Consider the following 10,339-nt stretch of genomic DNA (forward strand, 5'->3'; position numbering starts at 1 on the left):
ATAAAAATAAATAAAAATCAAGTTGAAAAGAAACGCAAAGGGAACATATATCCGATCTTGAGCCTAACGCTCTGATACCAAATGATAAGATAAGGAATCACTACAAGGGGAGTAAGATTCGAATTACCTTGTTGATCGAATATCTCAAGACAAGAACATTGTTTGAGATTCTAATCACTCCACAAGCAAGATCGATCATGTCTAGCTTGAATGATTCTTGTTGATCAAATATCTCAATGCAAGAACACTTGCTTGATAATTTTGACAACATTTTCTTCACATCTTTATTGAAGCATATTGTATGATTGATGTCTCACTACAACAAATATTGGATTAGATAGCTTTCGAAAAATGCTATCATAGACCTTTTATAGCATTTTTCTTACGTCGTGACAGCCCATGTTATTAAAAGTCTGGAACTCTTTATAGCGTTTTTGTATAGCTATAATAAATGTTATAATATAGTACCTAAATATAGCTTATATGCAATGCTATGAAAACATTTTATAGCATTTTTGTTAAAGTTATAAATATGTAAACATAACTAAAATATTATGCTATCATTCATTTTTAATAAACTATATTTATACTATATTTTATGCTATCATTCATTTTTAATAAGCTATATTTATATTTTTAATCTTATGCTATAACAAAAATATAATTGAAATTTAATAATCTACTAACACATTACAAAATAAAGTATTCAACTCGATCTATATAAGAATATCAGACTCGTTACACTAGCACAATTTTCAAATCAGTTCTTCCCCACCCAATACACATAAATAGAACAAAAACTCACTATCCACAATATGTGACATCTTTGATTTTGATCAAATCAAGTACACCAATCCTAAAGGTATTCGAACCGACATCAATGTCTTCTATGTTCCACCCTTTTAACAATGTCAATTGATAAATTGTTCGTTGTTGCTTGCCAATTAGTGCTTCCTTGCTCCAACAAAAACTTATGGTTGGGTTGAGGATTAGGGTTGCCTTATCAATTTGGTATCAGAGCCTAAGTTGCATCTTTGTGGCCGACTCTAGGCAATGTCAATTGACAAATTGGTCGTTGTTTCTTGCCAATTAGCGCTTTCAAGGAATCCTGCAACATTATCAAAGCATATATATCAGTGATTCGAAGAGAAGTGCAAAATAGTACCAAAAGGTTTGACATAAGGTGATTCGAAGAGAAGTGCAAAATAGCAACAAAATCTAAATATCATATAAAAGTAAAAAAGAGAATAGAACATTATTGTTCATCTTATATATGTAAGCACGTTTCATTTCTTAAAAACAGAGCATAGAAACATTAGTTCAAATACTTGCATTACAGCTTCCAATTAGAATTGAAAGGGGAGGGCATTGTCCACTCAAAATTTACGAGGAAAGAAAGAGCATTACGCTTTTTGATTCCCTTGGATGAAAACCATAACTTTGTAATAAAATCCAATCCTTTCAAATAGCCCTTTTTGATGAAGTGTTGTCCTCATATGATAAACCAAACATAACCATTAAAAAAAAAAATTCATATCATGACAAGTAAGGCCAACCAAAAAAAACTTATTAACCAAAGAAAATGACCCTACAAACTAATGAATTCTCTTGAGAAAAAAGAAAAGTAGTCTTTAAAGGGTCTACAAATATTCTTTCTCCTAGTCACTCCAAGTTAGCAAACAAAAGTCAAAGACCGAAATAAGTCTAACTGGTCTTCTAATTAGGAACAACTTCTTCTAACTGATCTTCTAATTTATCTAAGATCTCAGTTGAAGAAATCCTCAAAATCAAATAAGAAGAAGAATGTGTTGTTGGAAGCCTTAAATGCAAAATAACAGTAACAGTAACAACGGGGCCACACAAGTTCTTGTTGTTGTTGTGTGAAAGTGAGTGATCTTGCCGATCATGTATTTAATAAGTTATACACAAGGAAGGAGAAAAGGAGACCTAATATATCAAAGGAAAAAAAAATCAAGGAGAAAAGGCCACAAAAATTTAGTTTTACATAATACAATAGGTATTTTGCTCAAGAAATTTATATGCAGTCCATCAATACGTGTATAAACTTCTTCCTACTACTTGATACTTGCAAAATATGTAACCCGTTAACATAAATCATTCCTACCGGTAGAATGTGCTTGAAATAACCTATAAATTAACAAATTCCTCTAAACTTAATTACTTTGTACTCTTAGGCTTATTTTTTTGTTTGTAATCTTCATGTGGTTCCTCAACTTGGGCATGTATTGATCGAACCAACACAATGAAAAATAAAGATAGTTTCTTGTATTATGTTTTTATTCCGTTGATCTAACTCACAAAACTACATTCAACCTTTTAATACAAGACAACAACTACATCTACCTCACAGAACTCACCAATCTACATTAAAAGAAAAATTCTACAGCTAGGAAAATACACACTTAAAAGTAAAGTACATTACTTAATGAAGGACCAAAGGACTGAACTCACAAAAGTTTATTAGTGTGTACTAAATGTAAATGAAAAACTGCATTATTTAGTAGTAGTTCGATCCTTCAATTTAACTCACAGAACTACATTCAAAAGGAAATTAAAAAGGAAGATACAGAGACAAATCACTTAGAATAATTCATCAATGAAATTCTTTACAAAGTGAGCCAAAGAAGATAATAGGAAAAAAAAAAAAACAACTAACCTCTATCTTGGATTGTTCAATTTGCAGTGAGGTAGGAGAATAGGGTTTTTCATAGACAAAGCATCAACAATAAACTGTATGCCTCCTCTCAATGCCACCATCTTGAGATCTGATGCAAATTAGAGAAAAATTTTGAAGCACGAAAGAAAGAAGGATGGATCTTGAGGGAAAAATTTTGAAGCACAAAAGAAGGAAGGATGGATTGTTGCGCGAGAGAAAGAAGGCGAGATTTGGTTTTGCCCTAGGGTCTGAGAGAATATGGGTGTCTAGAGGGAAAAGGAGAGAAAAAGAAAGGAAGGTTTTTATACACGTGATTAGGTTTTTAGGGATAACATTAAAAAAAAAAAAAAAAAAAAAAAAAAACATTTATTTTCTTTCTAATTTATAGCATCTTTTAGAAAATGCTATACAAAAAAGCTATAAAAGATGGTATTTGTTGTAGCGTCTCTTGGTTCATATCACATATTGTATGATTGATGTCTCTTGGTTCATATCACACAACCTCAAAATTACATGAAAAGTTATGATAATGATATAACAGGAAGGAAAACTAAAGAAGTTATTATACATGATAATGAAAAACGAAAAATGTTGGGGCCTTATGCACATAACTCAAAACAGTCAAGATGGGCTCTAATGAACAAACTGTAGAGAAAATTAGAAGTTAGTTGGTTTATCCTTAACTCGGTTAAATATTTAAGTGGCTGTAGTTTAGTGGTGACAATTCAATGTTGTGGTCGTGGAGACCTGGGCGTGAATCCCAACAGCCACATTTACTTTTTTTCGCTACAAACTATTGAAATTTATTAACATAACTCAAAACACGGGATGGGTTTTTATGTCAAGCAAATTAGAAGTTTGTTGGTTTATCCTTAATCACCAAAGCGATGAATGATGGGTAAATATCCAAGTGGCTGTAGTTTAGTGGTGAGAATTTCGCGTTGTGGTTGTGGAGACCTGGGCTCGAATCACACAGCAGCCACATTTGCTTTTTTTTTTTTTAGCTACAAACTATTGAAACATATTAACATAACTCAAAACACAACACGGGATGGGTTTGTATGAACAAACTGGTGAAGCAAATTAGAAGTTTGTTGGTTTATCCTTAATCATGAAAGCGATGAATGATGGGTAAATATCCAAGTGGCTGTAGTTTAGTGGTGAGAATTCCACGTTGTGGCCGTGGAGACCTGGGCTCGAATCCCAGCAGCCACATTTGCTTTTTTTTTTTTTTTGCTACAAACTATTGAAACATATTCACATAACTCAAAACACGGATGGGTTTTCATGTGAAGCAAATTAGAAGTTTGTTGGTTTATCCTTAATCATGAAAACGATGAATGATGGGTAAATATCTATGTGGCTGTAGTTTAATGGTGAGAATTCCGCGTGGCCGTGCAGACCTGGGATTAAATCTCACAGCAGCCACATTTGCTTTTTTTAGCTACAAACTATTGAAACATATTAACATAACTCAAAACACGGATGAGTTTTTATATGAAGCAAATTAGAAGTTTGTTGGTTTATCCTTAATCACGAAAGCGATGAATGATGGGTAAATATCCAAGTGGCTGTAGTTTAGTGGTGAGAATTCTGCGTTGTGGCCGTGGAGACCTGGGCTCGTATCACACAGAGCAGCCACATTGAAACATATTAACATAACTCAAAACACGGGATGGGTTTGTATGAACAAACTGGTGAAGCAAATTAGAAGTTTGTTGGTTTATCCTTAATCATAAAAGCGATGAATGATGGGTAAATATCCAAGTGGCTATAGTTTAGTGGTAGAATTCCATGTTGTGGCCGTGGAGACCTGGGCTCGAATCCCAGCAGCCATATTTACTTTTTTTTGGCTACAAACTATTGAAACATATTCACATAACTCAAAACACGGATGAGTTTTTATGTGAAGCAAATTAAAAGTTTGTTGGTTTATCCTTAATCATGAAAACGATGAATGATGGGTAAATATTCAAGTGGCTGTAGTTTAGTGGTGAGAATTTCGCGTTGTGGTCGTGGAGACCTGGGCTCTAATCACAGCTGCCACATATGTTATTTTTTAGCTACAAACTATTGAAACATATTGATATGAACCAAGGAGTTATTGTATTTCATTATTGTATTTTAAGACTTTTAATTTACTTTAGGTTACAATTACATAATGGTTAATTATGACCATTAAGTATGAAGGTTACAACTTTTGGAATGTATTTAGTAGTTTCATTTTGAGGCTATATAAAGCCATGTATTACAACTTTTGGAATGTTTTTAGTAGTTTCATTTTGAGGCTATATAAAGCCATGTATTACAACTTTTGGAATGTTTTTAGTAGTTTCATTTTGAGGCTATATAAAGCCATGTATGTTGTATGTATTCAGTAGTTTCATTTTGAGGCTATATGAACCAAGGAGTTATTGTATTTCATTATTGTATTTTAAGACTTTTAATTTACTTTAGGTTACAATTACATAATGGTTAATTATGACCATTAAGTATGAAGGTTACAACTTTTGGAATGTATTCAGTAGTTTCATTTTGAGGCTATATAAAGCCATGTATTACAACTTTTGGAATGTTTTTAGTAGTTTCATTTTGAAGCTATATAAAGCTATGTATGTTGTATTTGTAGGAAGACTTGGAAAATATAGTAAATGAAGCATTTGTGCTTTTCTTTAGCCAATGGCTAAGTTTGTTTGCAATTCTATGTAGTTTAGATTGCATGTAGAATCATTCAAGCTCGACATGATCAATCTTGCTTGTGGAGTGATTCGAATCTCAAACAAGTGTTTGAGATATTTGATCAACAAGAGTCATTCAAGCTAGACATGATCGATCTTGCTTGTGTAGTGATTCGAATCTCAATCAAGTGTTCTTGCCTTGAGATATTCGATCAACAAGGTAATCCGAATCTTATTCCCCTTGTAGTTGATTCCTTATCTTATCACATATTAACATAACTCAAAACACGGGATGGGTTTGTATGAACAAACTGGTGAAGCAAATTAGAAGTTTGTTGATTTATGCTTAATCATGAAAGCGATGAATGATGGGTACATATCCAAGTGGTTGTAGTTTAGTGGTGATAATTCCACGTTGTGGTCGTGGAGGCCTGGGCTCGAATCCTAGAAGCCACATTTGCTTTTTTTTGGCTACAAACTATTGAAACATATTCACATAACTCAAAACACGGATGGGTTTTTATGTGAAGCAAATTAGAAGTGATATGAACCAAGGGACATCAATCATACAATATACTTCAATGAATATGTGAAGAAAAGGTTGTCAAAATTATCAAAAGATGTTTGATATGAACCAAGGGACATCAATCATACAATATACTTCAATGAAGATGTGAAGAAAAGGTTGTCAAAATTATCAAAAGATGTTTTCAATTCATGCTACCTTGAAGAAGAATGAAGTTTGATTGTTGTAAATTTTGGGTGGGTTACAATTTAGAGTAATTTAGAGTTATTGTAAATTTAGAGTTATATAAAAGCCTTGTATGTTGTATTTGTAAGCAGACTTGAAGATATAGTAAAAGAAGCATTTTTGCTCTTCTTTAGCCAATGGCTAAGTTTCTTTGCAATTCTATGTAGTTTAGGTTGCATGTAGAATCATTCAAACTCAACATGATCAATCTTGCTTGTGGAGTGATTCGAATCTCAATCAAGGGTTCTTGTCTCTAGATATTTTATCAACAAGAATCATTCAAGCTAGACATGATCGATCTTGCTTGTGGAGTGATTCGAATCTCAAACAATGTTCTTGTCTTGAGATATTCGATCAACAAGGTAATCCGAATCTTATTCCCCTTGTATTGATTCCTTATCTTATCAAGAAGTTTGTTGGTTTATCCTTAATCACGAAAGGGATGAATGATGGGTAAATATCCAAGTGGCTGTAGTTTAGTGGTGACAATTCTGCGTTGTGGTCGTGGAGACTTGGGCTCAAATTACGGCAGCCACATTTGGTTTTTTTAGCTACAAACTATTGAAACATATTAACATAACTCAAAACACGGATGGGTTTGTATGAACAAACTGGTGAAGCAAATTAGAAGTTTGTTGGTTTATTCTTAATCATAAAATCAATGAATAATGGGTAAATATCCAAGTGGCTGTAGTTTAGTGGTGAGTAATCATAAAATCAATGAATAATGGGTAAATATCCAAGTGGAGTTTAGTGGTGAGAATTCCACAGAATTCCACATAGTGGCTACATAGTGGCTGTGGAGACTTGGGCTCGAATCCCACCAGCCAAATCACAAAAGCGATGAATGATGGGTAAATATCCAAGTGGGCTCGAATCCCACCAGCCAAATCACAAAAGCGATGAATGATGGGTAAATATCCAAGTGGCTGTAGTTTAGTGGTGAGATGGAGACCTTTAGTGGTGAGATGGAGACTTGGGTTTGAATCACACAGCAGCCACATTTGCTTTTGATGGCTACAAACTATTGAAACATATTCACATAATTCAAAACACGGATGAGTTTTTGGGTTTTTATGTGAAGCAAATTAGAAGCTTGTTGGTTTATCATTAATCATGAAAGCTCATGAAAGCGATGAATGATGGGTAAACATCCAAGATGGGTTTTTATGGTGAAGCAAATTAGAAGTTTGTTGGTTTATCATTAATCATGAAAGCTATGAATGATGGGTAAACATCCAAGTGGTTGTAGTTTAGTAGTGAGATTTCTGCGTTGTGGCCGTGGAGACCTGGGCTCGAATCACACAGAACAGCCACATTTGCTTTTTTTAGCTACAAACTATTGAAACATATTAACATAACTCAAAACATGGGATGAGTTTTTTAGCTACAAACTATTGAAACATATTAACATAACTCAAAACATGGGATGAGTTTTTTAGCTACAAACTATTGAAACATACTAACATAACTCAAAACATGGGATGAGTTTTTATGAACAAATTGGTGAAGCAAATTAGAAGTTTGTTGGTTTATCCTTAATCTTGAAAGCGATGAATGATGGGTAAATATCCAAGTGGCTGTAGTTTAGTGGTGACAATTACGCGTTGTGGTTGTGGAGACCTGGGCTCGAATCACACAGAACAGCCACATTTGCTTTTTTTAGCTACAAACTATTGAAACATATTAACATAACTCAAAACATGGGATGAGTTTTTTAGCTACAAACTATTGAAACATACTAACATAACTCAAAACATGGGATGAGTTTTTATGAACAAATTGGTGAAGCAAATTAGAAGTTTGTTGGTTTATCCTTAATCTTGAAAGCGATGAATGATGGGTAAATATCCAAGTGGCTGTAGTTTAGTGGTGACAATTACGCGTTGTGGCTGTGGAGACCTGGGCTCGAATCACACAGAACAGCCACATTTGCTTTTTTAGCTGGGATGGGTTTGTATGAACAAACTGGTGTGATAAGCGCCAACAATACTGGATTTTGCAAAGCTAGAGATTCTTCTAGAATCCTTGCAAAACGTTCATAGAGAAAGCTAACTTAACGGATTGATTCCAACCAAGAGCTGGTTGCAAAACGTTCATAGAGAAAGCTAACTTAACGGATTGATTCCAACCAAGAGCTGGTTAGAAGATGAATGACTCTTAGATCGAACTTGGAATCTATGATGGTCACTCTTAGATACCAAGACAATTCACTCCAGAATTAGCTTGACGGATTGATTCCAACCAAGAGCTAGTTAGAAGATGAATGACTCTTGGATCGAACTTGGAATCTATCATGGTCACTCTTAGATACCAAGACAATGCACTCCAAAATTAGCTTGATCAGAACTAATTCAATGAATCGATTTAAACATTACACCTAAAGCAAGGTTTGAAAAAGAATAACACCAAATGGGTATCAAGAAAACACAAAGGTTTTTTATCTATTCAACAAAATCCCCCAAACATGAATATTACCTGCCTTTAAATAGGCCAGAAGATAACCCAAACAAAATAAAGTTCAGCCACCAACCACTAATAAATGCTATTAAATACAAATGGAAGAATATAAGGCAATTCATACAAACTATTAATAAATGCTATTAAATATAAAATGAAGCAAATAAGGCATTAATAATTTACTTAATGGGTAATTCAACTACCAAAGGCAAGTCTTCTGATTACTTTCCAATATCAGTCACTCCATTATCTTCTTGATTTGATATGCTAATGCTATAAAGATTTTTGGGCTCAAAAGTCTTTGTTTCAACCGGTACACTAGCTAGCTTTTGAAGATGCAATGTATAGGCCTCTTGAATCTTCTTAACCTTGCTTCTTGTAATCGGTTCTTCAGGTACATGCACGTGATCAGTTGTTGGATTCATATCATGGTGAAGCAAATTAGAATTTTGTTGGTTTATCCTTAATCATGAAAGCGATGAATGATGGGTAAATATCCAAGTGGCTGTAGCTTAGTGGTGAGAATTCCACGTTGTGGCTGTGGAGACATGGGCTCGAATCCCAATAGCCACATTTACTTTTTTTAGCTACAAACTATTGAAACATATTAACATAACTCAAAACACGGGATGGGTTTTTCTATGAAGATAATTAGAAGTTTGTTGGTTTATCCTAAATCACGAAAGCGATATCTTTTTAGCTACAAACTATTGAAACATATTAACAATACTCAAAACACGGGATGAGTTTTTATATGAAGCAAATTAGAAGTTTGTTGGTTTATCCTTAATCATGAAAGCGATGAATGATGGGTAAATATCCAAGTGGCTGTAGTTTAGAAGTTTGTTGGTTTATCCTTAATCATGAAAGCGATGAATGATGGGTAAATATCCAAGTGGCTGTAGTTTAGAAGTTTGTTGGTTTATCCTTAATCATGAAAGCAATGAATGATGGGTAAATATCCAAGTGGCTGTAGTTTAGAAGTTTGTTGGTTTATCCTTAATCATGAAAGCGATGAATGATGGGTAAATATCCAAGTGGCTGTAGTTTAGAAGTTTGTTGGTTTATCCTTAATCATGAAAGCTATGAATGATGGGTAAATATCCAAGTGGCTGTAGTTTAGAAGTTTGTTGGTTTATCCTTAATCATGAAAGCTATGAATGATGGGTAAATATCCAAGTGGCTGTAGTTTAGAAGTTTGTTGGTTTATCCTTAATCATGAAAGCCATGAATGATGGGTAAATATCCAAGTGGCTGTAGTTTAGAAGTTTGTTGGTTTATCCTTAATCATGAAAGCCAAGTGGCTGTAGTTTAGAAGTTTGTTGGTTTATCCTTAATCATGAAAGCTATGAATGATGGGTAAATATCCAAGTGGCTGTAGTTTAGTGGTGAGAATTCTGCGTTGTGGCCGTGGAGACTTGGGCTCGAATCACACAGAGCAGCCACGTACTATTGAAACATATTAACATAACTCAAAACATGGGATGGATTTTTATGAACAACTTGGTGAAGCAAATTAGAAGTTTGTTTGTTGGTTTATCCTTAATCATGAAAGCGATGAATGATGGGTAAATATCCAAGTGGCTGTAGTTTAGTGGTGAGAATTCTGCGTTGTGGCCGTGGAGACTTGGGCTCCAATCACACAGAGCAGCCACATTTGCTTTTTTTAGCTACAAACTATTGAAACATATGGGTTTTTATGAACAAATTGGTGAAGCAAATTAGAAGTTTGTTGGTTTATCCTTAATCATGAAAGCGAAAAGCCAAAGAGAA

General features: G+C 34.0%; 1 long non-coding RNA gene and 1 other non-coding gene across 2 annotated transcripts; one reads left to right on the plus strand and one right to left on the minus strand.

Moving 5' to 3' along the window:
- Positions 1 to 648: 648 nt before the first annotated feature.
- Positions 649 to 3,011, minus strand: LOC147789435 (uncharacterized). The gene is made up of 2 exons (XR_015411787.1): positions 2,678 to 3,011; positions 649 to 1,108 (listed from the first exon to the last, which is right to left on the minus strand). It is a non-coding gene; the product is annotated as an uncharacterized LOC147789435 (long non-coding RNA).
- An 809-nt stretch (positions 3,012 to 3,820) lies between these two features.
- On the plus strand, positions 3,821 to 3,892 carry TRNAH-GUG (transfer RNA histidin (anticodon GUG)). The gene has a single exon. It is a non-coding gene; the product is annotated as a tRNA-His (tRNA).
- Positions 3,893 to 10,339: the final 6,447 nt, after the last annotated feature.

The sequence above is a fragment of the Cucurbita pepo genome, chromosome 14 (genome assembly GCF_057944985.1).
Source record: "Cucurbita pepo subsp. pepo isolate OVF chromosome 14, ASM5794498v1, whole genome shotgun sequence".
NCBI lineage: Eukaryota > Viridiplantae > Streptophyta > Magnoliopsida > Cucurbitales > Cucurbitaceae > Cucurbita > Cucurbita pepo.